The sequence below is a fragment of the Perca flavescens genome, chromosome 4, assembly GCF_004354835.1.
Source record: "Perca flavescens isolate YP-PL-M2 chromosome 4, PFLA_1.0, whole genome shotgun sequence".
Lineage (NCBI taxonomy): Eukaryota > Metazoa > Chordata > Actinopteri > Perciformes > Percidae > Perca > Perca flavescens.
In genome coordinates this window covers 19106333-19127276 of record NC_041334.1, presented here as the reverse complement: position 1 = coordinate 19127276, position 20944 = coordinate 19106333, and the positions used below count along the sequence as shown (strand labels likewise).

Here is a 20944-nt window from a genome sequence, read left to right as displayed (position 1 = left end):
ATGGACGGAGACATTAGTTTGGAGAAAAAAAAGAGAGGTAATTATGAGATGAGGTGAACTCAGCCCAGTGACTTGGCAGTGCTCCTCTCTTCATTAACCAAAGTCTGGATTTCACAGTGCTCCACTGCAACTGTCCATCCCTCCTCCTCCTCCCCCTCTGGCAGCACATCATGCCACCAAAGCACAAACAAAGACAGAGAGACTGATGGCAGATCGGGCATGTCTCCCCTTTTTCTCTCCATTACCACAAACACTAGACATAGAGAGAGAGAGAGAGAGAGAGAGAGAGAGAGAGAGAGAGAGAGAGAGAGAGAGAGAGAGAGAGAGAGTGAGAGGCAGCCACAGACCACAGCACTCATCATCAGCTGGTGATGAGGTCAGGCTTTATGGCTGACCCTCAGAACAAGTGGTTCTGTGTGGTTAAAATAGGACAGTGCAGGCACTGAGTTCATTTCAGCTTCTGAGATATAACCGTTTAATGCAGCTAGCTTCCTTTGTTGTTATAAACTTAAATTCAACATATGTAGCTATCAAAAGGCTTTGTTTTAATACTAGTATCACATTCCGTGCACTCGTGTTCAGGTTTGATTCAATCAAATCTGAATCAAGTATCCGCTTATTGAATCAGGGTTTGTACAGGTGCTTGAAAATCTTGAAAATGCTTGAATTTTGAGGTTGTGTTTTCAAGGTTTGAAAAGTGCTTGAATTTTGGATAAAATGCTTGAAATTGTAACTGTATTTCTTTCACAACAAATGCCTAACTTACTGAATAGTTTGTTTATTAAATGGAGAAATAGCCTAAAATGTTGGAAAGCCTAAAATTAAACCTGCTCACTTGTGCATGAGTGACTGCGATCTGCCACCACGCCAAGACCCGCCCTAGGAAGCAGCTTGATTGATTGGGGTTAGGCATTTTGAGTGGTTAAGGTTAGGATAGCTGATTGGTTACGCTACTTTGCGTAAGCATCATGGACACCTGGCCAATAAATGGTATTGAAGGGCGGGTCTTGGTGTGGCCATAGTGGGATTCAGAATAACGCTGCCGACAGGTTGTCGTTTCAATGAACGTTGGCTGGAAGATGAAAAACTATTATGGATTAAACGGGGAAAATCCCTACGAGTTGCCTCTTGCAAAGTCTGCAAAAAAGACGTGCAGCTTTTCACAATGGGCGAGTCTGCGCTCTCGGGTCACATGAAGTAAGTTTCAAGTAAGCCAACTGTAGCTCACAGTACACATTAGCGCCAGTTAGCGCCTATTTGTTTACGCTAGTAACTTCTACCTAGGAATTCACAGGCTAGCTAAGTGACTGAGAGTACTTGGTGTGATGTAATGTTAGTATTGCATGTCCGTTATGGCACGTTCATTTGTGGAATATGCAGTGAACATAGCCAAAGTTAACGTTAACTACCTGCAAATTAAAACCTGCAAACGTTAGCCCAGTGCTTAACAACAATCGTTGATTGCTGAACAGAAATCGTGTCAGATGGAGTGTCATACAAGCAGCCTGCTGTAAGGTTGAGGATGCCATTATGCACTATTTGCACTGCTCTATTCCAGTAGATAAATGTATGTCTTGGCAATGAAGTCAATTTTACTCTGTCTGGCGCACCCACAGCTAGCCTAGTTTAGCACAGATCCTGGAGGTAACCGGCTCCAACTAGCCTACTGCTCCCAATAAGTGACAAAATAACGGCAACAGTTTCCTATTTACATTTTGTGCTTTGTATAGTCACAGCGTGTACAAATAACAAGGTCACAACCGTATACAAACTGGGAACTATATTCTCAGAAGGCAAAGCACTGCTACTTGGGCGGAGTGATTAGCGCAACACCTGAAAAGCACCGTTGTTACTCTCTGCTCCTCACCACGGGGCTTCTCGTGTGCTGCGAGCAAATCACTCCGCCCATGTAGCAGAAGTTGCAGTGCTTCGCCTTCTGAGAATATAGTTCCCAGTTTGTATACGGTTAGAAGATGGCTGTGTCTCATGTGACCTTGTTATTTGTACACGCTGTGACTATAGAAATCACAACATGTAAATAGGAAAATGTTGGCCAATAAATTGTTTTTAAAAATGTGGTTGTGCTCTAATTTGCAAGTTACTGAAATAATAACTATTGAAATCCCAAAGATTCATTAAACTTTTTTTTTTGATGGCTGAGAAGGAAGAACCTGTTTTCAATGATACTGAATTAATGCTCACATCCTGTGGAGAGTTGAGCAGCATGTGAAATGATGATAATATAAGTACTTGACACACTGAATTAAAATATGGTGCTTTCTTATTTTGCCCACCTTACATCTCACATACTTGCCCCAATTACTGTAGGTCCAGATTCAGAACTATTTAACTAAAAAGTTAAAAATATGGTTATGATATGAATACAGTCTAACTAGGAGGTTCTGCCTCCTGAAACTGAGTGACTAAAGCATCACCACTCTGTTGGTCTTTTTTGTCCGATGTTTTGAACATTGTTCTTTAGCTAGTAAGAACAAGTGAGAATTATTTGTCCAAAGTTCAGCGAGTCTGCGTTTATTAAAGGGGACCGGCTATCGGAACCCGACTTTGTTGGTAGGATTAAAAATTCTCAAATAATACTCAGCTTTATGTATTCAAGGTTTGGATGCAGCAGACAACAATCTCACAGTATCAAAGCAAGGTGGAAGAATACTACAGTACACGATTAGACAGGCGACCATCTTACGTGACATGAGGTCCTCTTGCCAGGCGGATCAGATAGAAGGTGGCCCCTGTGATGCCCAGACTCAGGAAGAAAAATTGGGGAATTAACTGAGGACAGAGGAGGAAGGCATTAGTCCCAGACCACAGAGAGACATATGAAGGTAAACATATTCTAGTGGTTGGCTGTTATGTGTACCATGAAAATAAACCTGTGTAAACACACACACACACACACACACACACACAGAAGAGGTAGTTGTTATTCCTGTTTTTCCTCTCCTTGCCCTCCTCCATATGCATGACGCCCAGGCCATGTGTGAGGCTGCTCACTGTCAGCCTGGGTTGAACGGGCAAGGATGCGGTGGAAAAGAGAGCTGCTGCATCTCTGTGTATGCCAGCTTCTCCTCCTCAACACTATACCTGTCAGACTGAGCCACAGCATCACACACACACACACAGACACACACGCACACATTGAGTGCGAGACGTACTTGCACACATATACGTAAATGAGCTAACGCACAATCTGACCACTCAAACACACGGGCACGAATGTGTGTGTGTGCGCGCAGATACCCTTTTATTTGATGTGCTGAGCAGGGATGATGACAGGAATTAAAATAGAAAAGCACATTAGGGGGACAGGGGGATAATGTAATGTGTCATATTACACACCTAAAGCTTAGCCGTGTCAATCCTCCCTCCGTGCAGCATTTTTCAACAACACTGCACTGCCATAAATTTCCTGTCTACTTTGCTACGTGATACTCTATGTATGAGGCAGAGAGAGTGAGGGGGGAGAGAGTCACACCACTGTCGAACATCTGTTCTCAGCCCACACAGATCTAGTCAAGCTGTAGAGAGATGACAGTTTGATCAGGTTGAACTGAAGGATGTCTCTACTCAGCTGCATCTAGACATCTGTCTTCTGTCTGATTGCGTTGCCACTTGCTTTGTTGTGGATTAGGAGAATGATAAAATTTTGATATTCACTACCTTAAAGCTGTAGAGAGAGGAAAATATATCCCCCTTGGATACATACTCGAACCACTCAGCACGCAACTATTTAACAACTCCGACTCAGAGCGTGGACTTCCTGCTGCAGACTTTTACTCAAGTGATCAGATGCCCAAGTGCCAGTATTGTAAAGATTCTGAAGGGCTGCAACCAACAATTCTTCCATCCATCCATCCATCTTCGTCCGCTTATCCGGTGTCGGGTCGCGGGGGGAGCAGTTCCAGCAGGGGACCCCAAACTTCCCTTTCCCGAGCAACATTAACCAGCTCCGACTGGGGGATCCCGAGGCGTTCCCAGGCCAGGTTGGAGATATAATCCCTCCACCTAGTCCTGGGTCTTCCCCGAGGCCTCCTCCCAACAATTCTTTTCATTTCCAATTAATATGCAGATCATTTTTATTATTTTTGTCTGATAAAGGTAATATAAAATCATTTCTCAACTCTAATTCTGCAGAAATGCAACTAAATAGCTGCCCCAATTGATTAGTAAGTAAGTAAGTAAGTAAAATTTATTTGTATAGCACATTTCACAGATAAAAATCACAAAGTGCTTCACAACAAATGGGTGGATACACAACATTTATACATTGCAGTACATAATCGGAAAATAAACAGAAATACACTTAAGACACAATAAAACCGACCTAATCACCCTATGGTCTATTGAAACGCCTCTTTAAAAAGAAGAGTTTTCAACTGCGTTTTAAAATTTGTCACTGAATCCAAGCAGCGTACGGAAGGAGGCAAAGAGTTCCACAGCCTTGGTGCCACAGCTCGAAACGAACGGTCCCCTCTAGTTTTAAAATGTGTACGGGGGGCAACTAAAAATCTCTGACCTGTTGATCTCAGACTACGTGATTAATCTGTCCATTATTGTTTTCACTTATTGAATAATCAAATAATCATTTTGTCGACATTTTGTCTCAAAATATGGAAATATAACCGTCACAATTCCTCAGAGGCCAAACTGATGTCTTCAAATTCCTTGTTTTATACTGTCAACAGTCTAAACCCCCAAACTGTTTTTGTATTTGCAATTATATAATAAGAAAAGTAGCAATGCCTCACATTTGACATGCTGACACCAGTGAGTGTTTGGTGTTTTTGATTTATAAATGACTTGAATGATTAATTGATTATCAGAAAGTAATGAATTGTCATCAACAAATCGATTCACTGTACGTCAGCACCGGTCTTCTGTTTTAGTCATGTACTGTTCAGTGTCTGCTGAATTCCCTGGGGAAAAAAAGTTCATCAACAAGTTTTCACTATGCGCACACAAACACACAGACAAGCTAACATGCAAACACAAGTGTAAACTGACTGCAGACGTTCAGCTTCGATCATTGAAGTGAACACAAACATGCGGAAGCAGGTCAGCTTTGAACACACACACACACACACACACACACACACACACACACACACACACACACACACACACACACACAGACACACACACACACAGAGAGTGAGTAATCAAGACAGGCCTGGTGTGTTGGGAGCTGTCCACTCCCTAGTGCTGATATCTTCACATCGTGCCACACAAGTGAGTGTTTTACCATTCAGCCTGACCGATATAGGAACTGTTTTATACTTGCTGGGGTTCGATACTGTTGCTGCCCTTATTACTTTTCTGGTGTTCTGCCAAACCAACCCCGTCAATCCATGAATATGGGTCACCCTCAGCATAGCTCTGAGGCAACAGGGAAAAAACAACAGACAGCTTCTGTGTCTTTCTTATTCTTTCTTTCTTTCTTTCTTTCTTTCTTCATATTATTATGATAGCAATAAAGCAAATTAACATGCCAATGATACAAAGTAGTAATGTGCAGTCACAGTACTTATTTTTAATGATTCAAATGATCAAATCCGTTATAATTTCTTTGTTATATGCAACAAAGTAATCTAAGCTCAAAGGTCCACCTACCAGCTTTCAGAGCTTTCAGCTCCATCTCACGGTCTTCATTCAATTAATGGAACTGGCTAAGTTGTTAATGTTATATTAATGTCAAAACCCAAGAAAATATTTTGTAACTGCTTGTTTTGTTTGACTTACATACACATTATTCAATTTTCTATCATATTAGACTTAAAAAAAAGCAAATCCTCACATTTCTTAACTGAAATCAACAATGTCTTAGACTTTTTCTTGAAAAACGACTCCATTGGGTTGTTTTTGAAAAAGTGTATTGAGGAGTTGGACAAAAGATGGTCCATAATATAAGTAAAATAAAATTGGGTATAGTGATTACTAACTGCAAGTCAGTGGAATAATTGCTTTGTATGCATACATACTCTGCACATATGCTGCCCATGTGAACTTTCTCTAGTAGTATGTACAGTATATTTTCAAAGATAGATAAGTTTTCCTCCAATATGACAAAAAGAGCTCAATATTAGTCATAGAAATAATCACGAGGCTCATACATAAATGTGATGCAACCTACCCCAGGATGTTTCTTTGCATGTTCAAACATGGTCTTAATCATCTTTATTATTATTCCAAATGACGAAGCAAATAAATCCACCAAAATAAAAACTGACCGTTAACATCTGACAAATGTATCCATGTGAATTAAAGAAAGGGCTGTTTGTTAGCAGAAGTATGTGGACCAATGCTGTGAAACCTATTGCCAATCCCCTCAGCTCTGTCCCTCATCCTCCCTCCCATTGGATGAATGAGAGGGTCAGAGGGGAGAGGGAGAAGGGGGGAGAGAGGGAGAGGCAGTCCTAATCCTCATAATCACATCTGTTGAGGACACTGTATGTTTCCACTGAGGCTCATTGGGTACTCTGTGTCCTAAAGTGTTTTGTTATACAACAACAAAACTACTACCATACAGACTTGGAGGTGCAGCAGCAGTGCAGCCTGCTCCTTTATTGGCTTCATGTTTAGACCTCTCACCCAGAGTAACGCCATTGTGTTGGATAGTTTCATGTTATATTGTCATTTCTAAAATGACGAGCCACTGTTTTTATGGATAGCCATCACTCTAAAACTTTCAATTGGTTCCCTAGTGGGCATTAAAACATTGCTGCATTTTTCAGAGCATATTGTATAGTGTTAAGAAGAGAGAAGTGATAGCAGCATCCAACATGTCCCTCGGGTCGATACCGTTGTACTTGGCATGATGATGGCAATTAAACGACCTATAGCGTCGTATAGTTTGCAACGCCTGCAGACTTTTCAGGCTGCTTATCAGCACTTTGCAACCTTATGTAATTAACACCAAGTATTATACTGTGCAAAATGTGCAGGCTGTTATTTCTTGTTAACGGTACCTATTGTGTTCTCAACAAAAATCAAATTTTTAGCCACGCTATTGTCACTCGGTCCACCACTTTGATCCAAGCTGAAATATAACTATTAGACAGATTGCCATGAAATGTTATACTTTGCCATTCAATGTCCCCAGAAGATGAATCCCACTGCCTTTGGTGATCTCCTGAATTTTCCTTCTGGATCAGATCAATATTTAAATTTGTTCAGTACTCTTTTTATGATCAAATACATGCAGAACTGACATTCCCCTTAGGCTGTACTTTGTGTTCAGAGCTAATAGGCAAATGCTAACATACTAAAGTAAGATGGTTATTATGTTAAACATTATACCTGCTTAGCATCAGCATGTTAGCATTGCCATTGTAAGAATGTTAACATTAGCATTTGGCTCAACATACCACTGTGCTTAAGCACACCCTCACAGAGCCACTTGTGTGGCTATAAACGACAATATTAAAATTAATCACATGTAAGACGTAATCTTTAATGATCTACTAAATAAAACAAATGTTGCCTAAAGAGGTTCAAAAATGAAACGGCTCCCTGTAGTAGTAACCTTAATCTAAACCACATTTAACTGACTAAATACTAAACTTATCTCCAGGAACAGCCTGTAGGATAAATATTTCACAGTATAGGAAAGATAACAAATTATTTGGCCATGTGTAGAAGCTTGGTTTCCACATACTGCATTATTTGGGATGTGCACCTATTTCCCCAACTTTTAACTTATGTTAAACTGTATAAAAGTCCAATATTTGGGAGTTATTAATGCTGAGGTGCCTTCATCCTGCAGTCTTGTAAGCCACCATAAGTTGTTTTACTTGACATGTGTCAGTGGAAAGAATGCTGTTCTGTAAACCACATAACAAAAGTAATGGGTGCCATTTTTCACCCAGCAAGGATCGAGAGATTGATGAAGGTTGATGGGGAAGGAAAGGTGTTCAACAAAAGAGGATGGGGGGGGGAATGAGATGCATTAAAACGAAAGAGGACCGAGAAAAAGTCAATACATGCTCCCCCTCCCAGTCTCCTTCATTGTTCCCCCTAACAGGTTGCAGGCCAAATGTTTAAAAAAAGAGGCAGAGTGCAATATCCAAATCTGTGTCCCTCTGGTGATGTAGCTAAAATGAAGAGTGGCTTTAATGAGATTTTCTTTGTAAGAAGGGATACAGTAGGCTGGGCCCGCCCCCAACCAAACCTTCACCACATTCATACACATAGTGCATCTACACTTGAAAACAAACATATGACTTGACGTATTTCTTTGTTGCATAGTTAAAGCAGCTGCAATCAATATTTTCTATTATATATTTATGTATATATTTCAATCAATTATTTTTATCACATGAAATTGTATGATGTACAATTCCAGTGAAATTGTATCCCATCGGCTCCTTTTTAACTTTTGCATTGTTCATCATGAGGCAGAATGTGGCCGTTGGATCACAGAGAAAGAGTCACCTGGTTGAATGGCACCGGCATTCGGGGATCCAGTCAAGTCTCAATAAAGGACACCATAGCTTTGGACATCCCGCTGGAAAACGACACAGGCACGGAGGCCAGCTCACCGTCCAACGTCTGCACACCGACTAGCCGGATGCCCAGCCCTGAAGTGGCAGTCGGTGTTCACTCCTCCCCGCTTGCCTCGGTAGTCTTACTTATGTGGAGATGGAGATAGACGCAGAGATGGTCTTGCTTGTCCACATAGTCGGGAACGTAGCCATAGGTTATAGCTGATATCCATCTTCACCCTTCACTTCTGATGTTGGAAAACAGAGTCAGCAGGAGACTGAGTTGATTTCCCTATCCTAATGAGGGACTTGTAGTCATGAGATGGCCACAGAGATTGGTTTTGCTAGCTGGAACTCATCTTCTCCGACTTTTCATCTGGTTTACTCCGATGTTTACATTTGAAAACAACTCATAGCCACATGTCATCACCGTCCAATGCCAACCACATAAAGTACAACTAATATTTGTAAAATAGACATTTCATCATACATTTTGTGGAGCTGACGGAGAGGTCCGCACCTTTTAGAATACACCCCAAAAAACCCATAGTCCATATTAGGGATGCATTGTCTTGTTGTGTTTGTTTTCCCACAACTTTACCTCTTCACACAGCGCTAATGTTACCGTCTGTCTAGCCTAGATCAACGACGTTCCACTTCTGGGATTGCTCCGGTGCCACCGGAAATTCCACCAAATGTCTTTCATTTCGGCCGGATGCCTGTTACCTTCCACTTTCTTTGTGTTGGCATTTTAAACTCTGGTCGATTTATGAGGACTATGGTTAACTGTTCCTCAGATCTCTGCAGGGTAAATCCAGACAGCTAGCTAGACTACCTGTCGAATCTGAATTTTCTGTTGCACAACTAAAACAACTTTGGAACGTACACGTTCCACCAAAACAAGTTCCTTCCCGAGGCTATTTTGCAGAGGTGCCTTTGCTCTGTGCGGCGCTTAGCACAGCCCAAGACGATTGTGATTGGTTTAAAGAAATGCCTATAAACCAGAGCACATTTTTCTCCCATTCCTCAATGCTGTGTGGACTTGCCAGACCCTCCTCCACAGCGCTTTGGAGGAAGGTCTGGCAATGCGGGACTACTGTGTCTGCTTGATTTACTAACTAATTTGCCATATCAACATTAAAGGTGATATATGTCAATGTTGCTTACAGCTAGTTTCCGCGGCCCCCAAGTGGCCAAAAGTCAGTTATTGCAGGTTTAAAACATTTAGAAATTAATCTGTATCTTTTTTGCTCATTTACTGTCTGTCTTGCTTTCTCCGTCACAGACATTCACACACACTGGCGCAAATATACACACTTGGACAAACGCACACCTCACCTACAGTGAGGGCACGCAACCTGCTGTATCCCAGAAATCCACCACATGACCCGACACACACACTCAGAACTCCTATACATTTTCAACAAGTTTTTCTTTCATTCCTTAGAGAGTGGTGAGCAGTCGCAAGTCCTCTCACTGACACGACTTTGAAACATCCAGGGAAAGCAGCAGCGTTATCCAAACTCAGTCTGCCCCACTGTACAAATAAGGGGTGACCCCACCATGTGATCCCACCAGCACAGCTTCCGAATTATAGATGTCTGTGTTACTGATTTCTCTCCTTGTGATTGTGGCTCATGATTGTACAGAGATTGACTCTGTGACTTTTTATTTTTAATTTTAACCTCTATTTCCACCTCAGATATTGGTCACAGTACCAGGGGTAACACTATTAAATTCTAAGAACAATAACAAGGCGAGACATGCCCCCTACCCTGATGCATGTTATTTACACTAAATATACAAAATACTACGGACAGCTTTTTTTTCAACTTTTTTGTCTTAAAGCTTTTGTTATATTTACTGTAAATAAACTGTTTTGTGATTGGGAATCAATAAGAGATTGCTTTTTTTACCTGCACTAATGTTACTTATATTCAGTGTATTCAGTTTAGTATAGTCTCATACTCTTATGTGGATCCCAAATGAGTATATCTCCCCTTGTCAACTTGCTACAGTAACATCATCTGTCTGGAAAAATTATGTACTATGAGGTGTTTTTTTTTTAACCTTCATGTCCCAAAAGCTGCAATTAATTAATTTAAGTATAGACTAACAGAATTTAGTTGTGAAAGTCTTGCAATTGCACAAAGCAGAAAATGCATAAATACAGGATAATAGAAGTTTGTGAGGTTCAGGTTGGAGTGGACGCATTGTCCCATTATTTAAGAAAAGTTATCTGCATCGTCTGTAGCTGGTAGTATATACTACTCAATAAACTTTACACTTTGTGTATGTCGAAAAAATGCAACTGAACATATTTCCCGAATGCAAAACTTGTCCTTTTTGGAATAGTTTAATCTTGCTTTTCATGTTTTATTCAGGTTAAGTCTGAAGTCAATAACCTTCCACAGACCGTGATAGCTTCTTACCAATTTCAACATCTATGGGCGCATACTGCATTGGATACAGAATATTTTGAATTACCGTATAAAATGACAATATGATAAATAACATATAGAGAGCAATGCAAAATCCTCTAGTGAGTTAACCTCAGAAACAAAGACTGCAGATTGTATTCAGAGCAGACCCTTGTGGCTGCAGTGAAGGCCTTTAAATAGACCACCAGACCAGCTCAGTGCAGTGGGATGGGTGTGATGGGCTGAGGAGCTTGACATGACCGTGACCGTGTACTGCCAGAACTAGACATCATCAGCTGATTTTTTCCTCATCACAGATACATTAGTAACGGCTTATATGTCAGAAATGCAGAAAGATATGTTTGAGGTTATACTATAGTATTAACAGTATACGCTTTGCTGCTTTAACCACACAGAGAGATTAACTTATTTTTCCTTTTTAGAGAAGTCTTGGCCAAGAATTACAAAGCAGAAGAGTGGAGATTACAACATCTGCAGGGAATTATCCATCTGTGAGTGATCTAATTTCAATTTCTAACCATCAGCGCACATGTAAGAAAGTCATAGTTAGACTGTGGCCATCGTTATTTCTCCGAGCAGAAGGTGGAGGAGAAAGTTGTTCTTAAAGCAGAAGGCATTTCAACTAATAACCATGTGTGAATGTAAGCATGAAAAACAACACAATCTGTTTCCAAGTTTTTCAAGAGGCATGAAAAATACCCGTCACCGCCACTGACAAATTGTTTCTGTACACAATAGTGTACACACACACACACACACACACACACACACACACACACACACACACACACACACACATTTACATCTAAACACATCCACAGAAATTACAGGAATCTGTGTTACCATGGTCTGGCAGGGCACTTGTTTTTATTATTAAGTGGCACAGTAGCGAATTTCAAACCCTCCACTATAAGCAGCAGCTCCCTTCCATCCTCACCACTGAGGTTTGGATGATGGTCACAACTTTGTGTGCCCAAACCCAGTCCCACGAGTTCTGCAATAGCTTTGATGCATTTTTCAAAAGGGCTGTGACATGAATGCCAAAAACGCATAGCTTCCAATTCCTCCAGACAGCACACACTATCCTCACCATTTCTCCTTTGTCACATTTTCTTTGCCGTACCAGAATTTTTGTAACAATAATATAAGTTCTGTAGCGAGCCCTATACTGTACCTCACACTGCCAGCTGACAGAATTGTGGCAGTGCTGAAGTTCTGTTTTGGTACACTTTGCAATGAAACTCTGTTTCTTCCCCTCTCCTCTTTCTTTCTTTTTCCTTTTGTCTCTTTCTCTATAATGTTTTGTAAGTTAGACCGGATTTTTCTGTGGGTTTGTGTTATGCAGACCTTGGCAAAAATAAAAACTGGGATACCTTGATATTGTCTCGTCACAATATCCAACTTTTATTAACATTTTTTTTTTTTGTGATTTACTGTAATTTTAAATGAATCTCCCATCACTGCTTTGCAGCTGGATGGATTTATTTAAAGCTGCATTAATCAGTATCTTAATATTAACATTGGATCAAATGACTATGTAATGTGAAAGGTGTTGCTTGCCTTTCTCCAGTGCATAATGCTTTACCCATTAAATGTTTTTGTCTATTGTGACTTTGGTAAGGTCAGAGATTCAAAGATCTGGAACCAGGTCTTGAAGGCAGCATAGCCTAAAACGACTGGGAGCAGAGTTAGGCAACGTGCTTTTGATTTTGGGGAAAAAAAAAATAAAAAATCAATGCTTTCTAGGCGTGATTAGAAGCGGAGATGTCCTCTTCCTGGTCCTAAACCAGGAAATGGCAACAAGGGCGGATGAGATTGATGCAGATATACAGGCTGTTAAGTCAACTTGCAGAAATAACTCAACATATGTTTGTGATGAACGTGAAAGATGTTAGGCTAGCACCAAACCGTTGACAGGAAAAGTTGGCGACTAGCAGGTGAACATAAAACGAGGTGGTGGACTCCAACAAAAGCAGATCTAAAAGGACAGTGAATATTTGATTTAAAAATCGGAAATATGATTTCAAAATGAACGTTACTCAGTGTCAACTGCAACTGTTTGTATAACTGGGTAAAGCTGGATTCATACCTTCCACATTTGTGAGGATCTGGTTCGGTACACGTGACTTCAATGTTGTCATTTGTCCATGTCTGTGAGGGTCAAGGTGGGCTCTCCGTGTGTCCGGTACAATCCGCGACACCACTCTACAGTATGTCCGAGCCTTAATATGTCAATGTTGTGGATTCATCTTCTTCCGTTGTGTTTATGCAATACTCTACTTGCAATACAGTATTATCCTGAAATGTGAAGAAAGGTGAATTCACAATTTATAAAGGAGGAGTTTTATACCTTTTTAGTTTGTTTTCAAATTCAGCACCAGCATGTGTTTTAACACCTGCTTTAGTCGCATTAATGCAAAGCTAAAATGCGTGTAAAAGGTGGAGGGGGTGGAGAAGAAACTAAATGAACTGATCAGATTGTTTTTCTTTCTTCTTACACAGCATAGTAATTTGAAAACATTCACTTACTAACAAATAATGCAGTTTCTTTATTGTGTGTGATTTCTAACACCACAAGTTCCCTCCATGGATGAAGCGTGAAGCACGTTAAAAGTGTCTGGTATTGTCAGTGGGGGAAACTCTCCACAAGCCTTATGGATTGACTCGAGTGTCATAAATTCTGCCAAATAGCCTAATATCATAATATTAGAGGCAACGTCATATCTGAATATGAGAGGAATAATAGCTTTTCCTCCTTCTGTCTGCGGGTCTTGATGAAAACCTCATTTTATTGCCACAATCATAATGGAATTATCTCCAGGTGTGATGAGGGCATTTAATGAAATCATTACAAAGGATTACTTGCTCTTTTTCATGGGCTTATTAAAAGGGCCTTTGTGATGGGAGGCTGAGTAAGAGAGGCTGTTTTCTTTTTTTCTTTTTTCCCCTCTCCATTCTGAGTGATTGCGTGTTTGTCAGTCTGGCAGTCGCACCATTTGTGGCTGGCATAAAAGCCTGCAGGGAGCCACCAGATCTGATTGGGAATCTTAGGGAAAGGAAGAAGAAGAAAAAAAAATACATTGGCTGCTGCAGTGTTGTATTGATGTGTTTGAACATAGGGCTCTCATTTCATGCCCTCAAAGCACACATAAAAATGGTTTTTCAATAAACGCTACACTTTGATGCATAGTTTATCTGTTCAGGCTATAATAATAGAGTTTCTCTTTCTTTCTCTCTCCCTCACTGTCTCTCCTCCTCTCCTCTTTCCTTCTCCTAGTCTATCTGTCCTACTTCCTCTTCCTCTCCATTTCTCTCACCTCCCTCTTCCTTTCTTACCATGCGTTGTATCAGACTACCTCTTCCAGCCACCTTTTTATTGAGCATCATGTGACTTCACCTCTCCCAAGTATTGAACTGTATTTAACCTATCCCTGTAAATCTTATTCCTACATTGCCAGGGGGGAGAGGTACACTATGGACGTTAAGCTTAATGAGCAGCACAGGCAAATCACAGTAGTATTGCCATCATAATTCTCCTTGATTGAGTCCTGAATTATAAAATCAATGTCTCCTTGCCGCCTGTTCACTTGTAGTTAATATTTCTCTGTATGACAAAGCAACTTTGTTTCTACCCTCATCAACCAGCAGTGGCCTGAGGATCTCCCATACATCAGCATTTGACGGCAAATATACTAAATAAATAATTCATCTTTATTGTTGTTATTGGCATTGCTGTTATGTCCGTTTTTATAGGAAAAGTGGCGTCCACCATATTTTTTTTATTTTTTTAATGGTTATCTCATCTCACTTTAACTAAACATGCTCATTTAAGTCCAGTGGTGGAAAAAAACCAACAACATCTACAGTACTATACTTGCATTTTCAAATTTCATGCTATTTTATACTTTTACATCACTACATTTTAGAGGAAAATGTTGTACTTTATACTGCTTTAGATTTATTTGACAGCCATAGTTACTTTTCAGATTGTGATTTTACATTTAAGTTTACAAAACATGATCATATTAAAAAATTTGGTGTAAACCACATACTAGAAGACACAATTAACGCCAATACACATAAAGTGTATAAAGTACTACTAACTAGGATAAGTTATATTGCTGGCAAATACTGTTCACTAATAAACACTAAAACTACATTATAGTCTATTGTGAACCATGTATTACATGTTATCTTCTGGTTATAAATGCTAAAAGTAAAATGTTACTTATTTTTCTACGCCCTATTTTGAACAGCCCAAAAAAAATAAACATGGAAGTAATTTAGTAGGTAGCTTACTCCCTTCAGCTGACACGGAGAGGTGAACAATGGTTACGTTCACAGCTGTTGTCAAGCTGTGATGAATAGCTCTGCCTAACTACTCAGGAATAATGCTTAAAACAGAAAATGAATCCAAGTTGTGAATAAATGTATTAAACATTTGTGTTGTGCCTGGTCAGCACTGATTCCAGTTAGTTCAAAGAAGGAGGAAAGGCGAGTAGGGGAAAAAAGAAAAGAAGAGCTGGCGAGTGGTATAGTGGCACAAAATCAAGCTCTCAGCAGCTTTACAATACCCCATTAGTCTTCATTTTCCGCAGGACATGCAACAGGGCCCTTACGTCTTGAGGAACAAACTAAAATTTATTGTGCTGGCCAGTTCAGGCTAATTGAAAGAAATTGTCTGTCTGTTTGCTTTCCATTAAATTTGTAGAAGGTGGTGGGGTGGGGCGGGGTGACGATCTGGGGCCTGAGCTTGTTGCCCTCCACTCGACACCCTGGCCTTGTTTCCTGTTAATGGTTTGATCCATGAGTGCCCTCCACTGAGCAGACAGTCTGAGCTGTGGGAATCATTTAAGGAGGAATCGTTTAAGGAGGATTTATGAGATGCATTCATTATGAAGTGTGTACAGGCAAACCGACTTCGATCGGTAATGGCAGCTCATTGGTGGTTTACGGTGCTGTTTCTGCACTTGCTGTAGTTTTGGTTCAGTCCTCTACCAGAGTGCAAACATACTGATTATGACTGATCATCTCTGCCCTGTGATTTTGAAATATTGTTTTAGATGCCACACAAGAAACTTCAATAAATGTTGATTTGGGATTAAAGCTGGTTTTACTGCAAGTCATTAGGTTCTTGGTATATTACTTTTTATTGTTATAGTGTCCAAGCAATTGGAGGGAATTGTGAACTTTTGTTTTGAAATCTGAAGGACACATGTTCAGTTTTCGTCTTTGTCAAATCCCACATTTGTCAAAGAGTCATTGAGCAAGATATCATAAACCTACCTGATGCAGCAGCCAGTTCAAATGGCCTTTGCCCTCATCTCTATGAGCAGAAATCTAATCCCTCTGTCAAAGAGGAAGATAATATTATACCAGAATAATTAAAGATAGAAGATATGTAGAAGAGAAGATAATCAAATTTTCAACAACGTGGGTCTTAATATTTTCATACTTTTGGCCTTCATTTCTCTCCGTTATAACATTTTATTCAACAACTTCTATCTATTGACAGCAATATATGAGACTTGATATCGTCTTAAATATTGGATATCGTGCCTTTACCTACTTAGTCATTGTATCCACATTATTGGTGATTATTTATCAAAACTCTCATTGTGTTAATATTTTGTGAAAGCACCAATAGTCAACCCCACATCGCCACATAATTGACATTGTTGTATTTGGTTAAAAAATATCGTGGTATTTGATTTTCTCCATATTGCCCAGCTCTAATTGGGTGAACTGTCATTAGATCATGCAGAGCTACTTCGAAATGTGATTTTTGAAGGTACAACTTTCTGTAGTTGTGTGCAGGCACAGATTTGTATTGCAGCGCACATGTATAAACAAATCAAAAAAGGGCACTTTTGTTTTGACATCCAAATAAGTAAATACATAATAAGGTTATTATGGTAATTTGTTCAAAACCTGAAACCCTCTAATGTCGTCTGCCCTTTTGGACACACATTTTGAACACTTAAACATCTCAAAAACCACGCAGTGTAAACTAATCCTATTATTGACTAAGAAACATTATTTTAGTGTGCTTTTTGCATTCATGCTTTTTAGAGGTGATCTACCTGGATGAGAATAATTTATAGGTAAAAAAAATCAAATCAATGAAAACTAGCCCCTAACATAACAATTCTGGATGGAAATGTAAGCGGAGGCACATAAATCACCATGGAGATTCATTCTGTGCAGTTAGCCTGCTCCCGACCAGGCTAACAGCCAGGATTTATTTAATCCTGGAGCCTTTTCTGATCACCCAGCAGTGGTTTTACCGTATTATTATTAGCCTGGATTAAAATACAACAGGTACATATTGCTGTTCATTTAATTATTTAAAGTTGTGACCATTATTTTTTTTTATAATTATTCATGTGACAGTCATTGTTACTGTTTTATTGCTGTAAAAAAAAAAAAAATTCAAATGTGTTTTAAATGAAGTATGTTACTAAGGGCAATACATACAATGCTGTACATTTCTATAGTTGACCAATGCACCTTGAATTATTTTAGTTGATTAATTTTTATCTCCGTGAACCATCACCTTATCGTGGTGGAGAGGTTTGTGTGTCTCTGTGAACCTGAGGGCTGTGTTGTCTGGAGCTTTGTGCTCCTGGTAGGGTCTCCCAAGGCAAAGTGGTCTCAGGTGAGGGGCCAGACAAAGAATGGTTCAAAAACCCCAATGAAAAAGCTAAGCAGAGATGGAGTGACCCTGCCCGGAGGAAGCCGGGGCCCCCGTCTGGAGCCAGGCCCAGACGGTGGGCTCGTCGGCGAGCGCCTGGTGGCCGGGTTTGCCACGGAGCCCGGCCGGGCACAGCCCGAACAAGCTACGTGGCAACTCCCTCTCCATCCCATGGGCCCACCACCTGTGGGAGGAACCGTTGGGGTCGGGTGCGATGCCACATGGGTGGCAGTGAAGGTCAGGGGCCTCGACGGACCAGACCCGGGCAGCAGACGCTGGCTCTGGGGACGTGGAACGTCACCTCTCTGTGGGGAAGGAGCCGGAACTGGTGCGGGAGGTGGAGCGCCACCGGTTAGATCTGGTGGGGCTTACCTCACGCACAGTCTTGGTTCTGGAACCATACTCCTGGATAGGGGTTGGACTCTTTTCTTCTCCGGAGTTGCCCAGGGTGTGAGGCGCCGGGCGGGTGTGGGGATACTCACAAGTCCCCGGCTGGCGCGCTGTGTTGGAGTTTACCCCAGTGGACGAGAGGGTCGCCTCCCCACGCCTGCGGGTTGTGGGGGGAAAACTCTGACTGTTGTTTGTGCATATGCACCAAACAGGAGTTCGGAGTATTCGGCCTTCTTGAGACCTTGACTGGAGTCCTGCATGGGGCTCCAGTGGGGGACTCCATTGTTCTGCTGGGGGACTTCAACGCACACGTGGGCAATGATGGAGACACCTGAGAGGCGTGATTGGGAGGAACGGCCTCCTGATCTAAACCAGAGTGGTTGTTTGTTGTTGGACTTCTGTGCTAGTCATGGATTGTCTATAACGAACACCATGTTCGAACATAGGGATGCTCATAAGTGTACCTGGTACCAGAGCACCCTAGGCCGAGGTCAATGATCGATTTCATAATCGTTTCATCTGATCTGAGGCCGTATGTTTTGGACACTCGGGTGAAGAGAGGGGCAGAGCTGTCAACCGATCACCATCTGGTGGTGAGTTGGGTCAGAGGGTGGGGAAGACTCTGGACAGACCTGGTAAGCCCAAACGTGTAGTGCGGGTAAATTGGGAACGTCTGGAGGAGGCCCCTGTCCAACAGACTTTCAACTCACACCTCCGGGCGGAGCTTTTCGTGCATCCCTGTGGAGGCTGGGGCATTGAACCCGAGTGGACAATGTTCAAAGTTTCCATTGCTGAAGCTGCAGCGAGGAGCTGTGGTCTTAGGGTCTTAGGTGCCTCAAGGGGCGGTAACCCACGAACACCGTGGTGGACAACGGTGGTCAGGGAAGCCGTCCGACTGAAGAAGGAGTCTTCCGGGATATGTTATCCCGGAGGACTCGGAGGCAGTTGCAGGGCACCGAAGGGCCCGAAGGGCTGCAGCCTCTGCCGTGAAAGAGGCAAAGCAGCGGGTGTGGGAGAAGTTTGGAGAAGACATGGAGAAGGACTTTCGGTCGGCACCAAAGTGCTTCTGGAAAACTGTTCGCCACCTCAGGAGGGGGAAGCGGGGAACCATCCAAGCTGTGTACAGTAAGGATGGGACACTGTTGACCTCAACTGAGGAGGTAATAGGGCGGTGGAAGGAGCACTTTGCAGAACTCCTGAATCCGACTAATACGCCTCTATGTTAGAGGCAGAGCTGGAGGATAATGGGGGATTGTCGCCGATTTCCCAGGCGGAAGTCACTGATGTAGTCAAACAACTACACAGTGGCAAAGCCCCGGGGATTGATGAGATCCGTCCAGAAATGCTCAAGGCTCTGGGTGTGGAGGGGCTGTCCTGGTTGACACGCCTTTTCAACATTGCGTGGAAGTCTGGGACGGTGCCAAAGGAGTGGCAGACTGGGGTGGTGGTTCCCCTTTTTAAAAAGGGGGACCAGAGGGTGTGTGCCAATTATAGGGGTATCACACTTCTCAGCCTCCCTGGTAAAGTCTACTCCAAGGTGCTGGAAAGGAGGGTTCGCCAATAGTCGAACCTCGGGTTGAGGAGGAACAATGCGGATTCCGTCCTGGTCGTGGAACAACGGACCAGCTCTTCACTCGCAAGGATCCTGGAGGGAGCCTGGGAGTATGCCCAACCGGTCTACATGTGTTTTGTGGATTTGGAGAAGGCGTATGACCGGGTCCCCGGGAGATACTGTGGGAGGTGCTGCGGGAGTATGGGGTGAGGGGGTCTCTTCTCAGGGCCATCCAATCTCTGTACAACCAAAGCGAGAGCTGTGTCCGGGTTCTCGGTAGTAAGTCGGACTCTTTTCAGGTGAGGGTTGGCCTCCGCCAGGGCTGCGCTTTTGTCACCAATCCTGTTTGTAGTATTTATGGACAGGATATCGAGGCGTAGTCGGGGTGGGGAGGGGTTGCAGTTTGGTGGGCTGGGGATCTCATCGCTGCTCTTTGCAGATGATGTGGTCCTGATGGCATCATCGGCCTGCGACCTTCAGCACTCACTGGATCGGTTCGCAAACCGAGTGTGAAGCGGTTGGGATGAGGATCAGCACCTCTAAATCTGAGGCCATGGTTCTCAGCAGGAAACCGATGGAATGCCTTCTCCAGGTAGGGAATGAGTCCTTACCCCAAGTGAAGGAGTTCAAGTATCTTGGGGTTGTGTTCGCGAGTGAGGGGACAATGGAGCGGGAGATTGGTCGGAGAATCGGGCGCAGCGGGTGCGGTATTGCATTCAATCTATCGCACCGTTGGACGAAAAGAGAGCTTAGCCAGAAGGCAAAGCTCTCGATCTACCGGTCAGTTTTCGTTCCTACCCTCACCTATGGTCATGAAGGCTGGGTCATGACCGAAAGAACGAGATCCAGGGTACAAGCGGCTGAAATGGGTTTCCTCAGGAGGGTGGCTGGCGTCTCCCTTAGAGATAGGGGTGAGAAGCTCACTCATCCGTGAGGAGCTCGGAGTAGAGCCGCTGCTCCTTTGCGTCGAAAGGAGCCAGTTGAGGTGGTTCGGGCATCTGGTAAGGATGCCCCCTGGGCGCCTCCCTAGGGAGGTGTTCCAGGCACGTCCAGCTGGGAGGAGGCCTCGGGGAAGACCCAGGACTAGGTGGAGGGATTATATCTCCAACCTGGCCTGGGAACGCCTCGGGATCCCCCAGTCGGAGCTGGTTAATGTTGCTCGGGAAAGGGAAGTTTGGGGTCCCCTGCTGGAGCTGCTCCCCCCGCGACCCGACACCGGATAAGCGGACGAAGATGGATGGATGGATGGATAATTTTTATCAATCATCTAGTGATGTAGGCTACTGTACATTCATGTAACAACAGGAAGAGGACACCCCAATGGTTTTTGACCTTATATTTTGCCTGGGGGGAAATAACTGATGAATAT

At 42.6% G+C, this 20944-nt stretch overlaps 1 long non-coding RNA gene across 1 annotated transcript in view; it reads left to right on the top strand.

Annotated features, from left to right (window-relative positions):
- The first annotated feature begins 2631 nt into the window (after positions 1-2631).
- Positions 2632-20944, top strand: part of LOC114554957 (uncharacterized) — a 51546-nt gene continuing 33233 nt past the window's right edge. The window contains exons 1-2 of the long non-coding RNA XR_003692499.1: positions 2632-2843; positions 11362-11430. This is a non-coding gene — a long non-coding RNA (uncharacterized LOC114554957). The remainder of the gene's footprint in view (positions 2844-11361; positions 11431-20944) is intronic.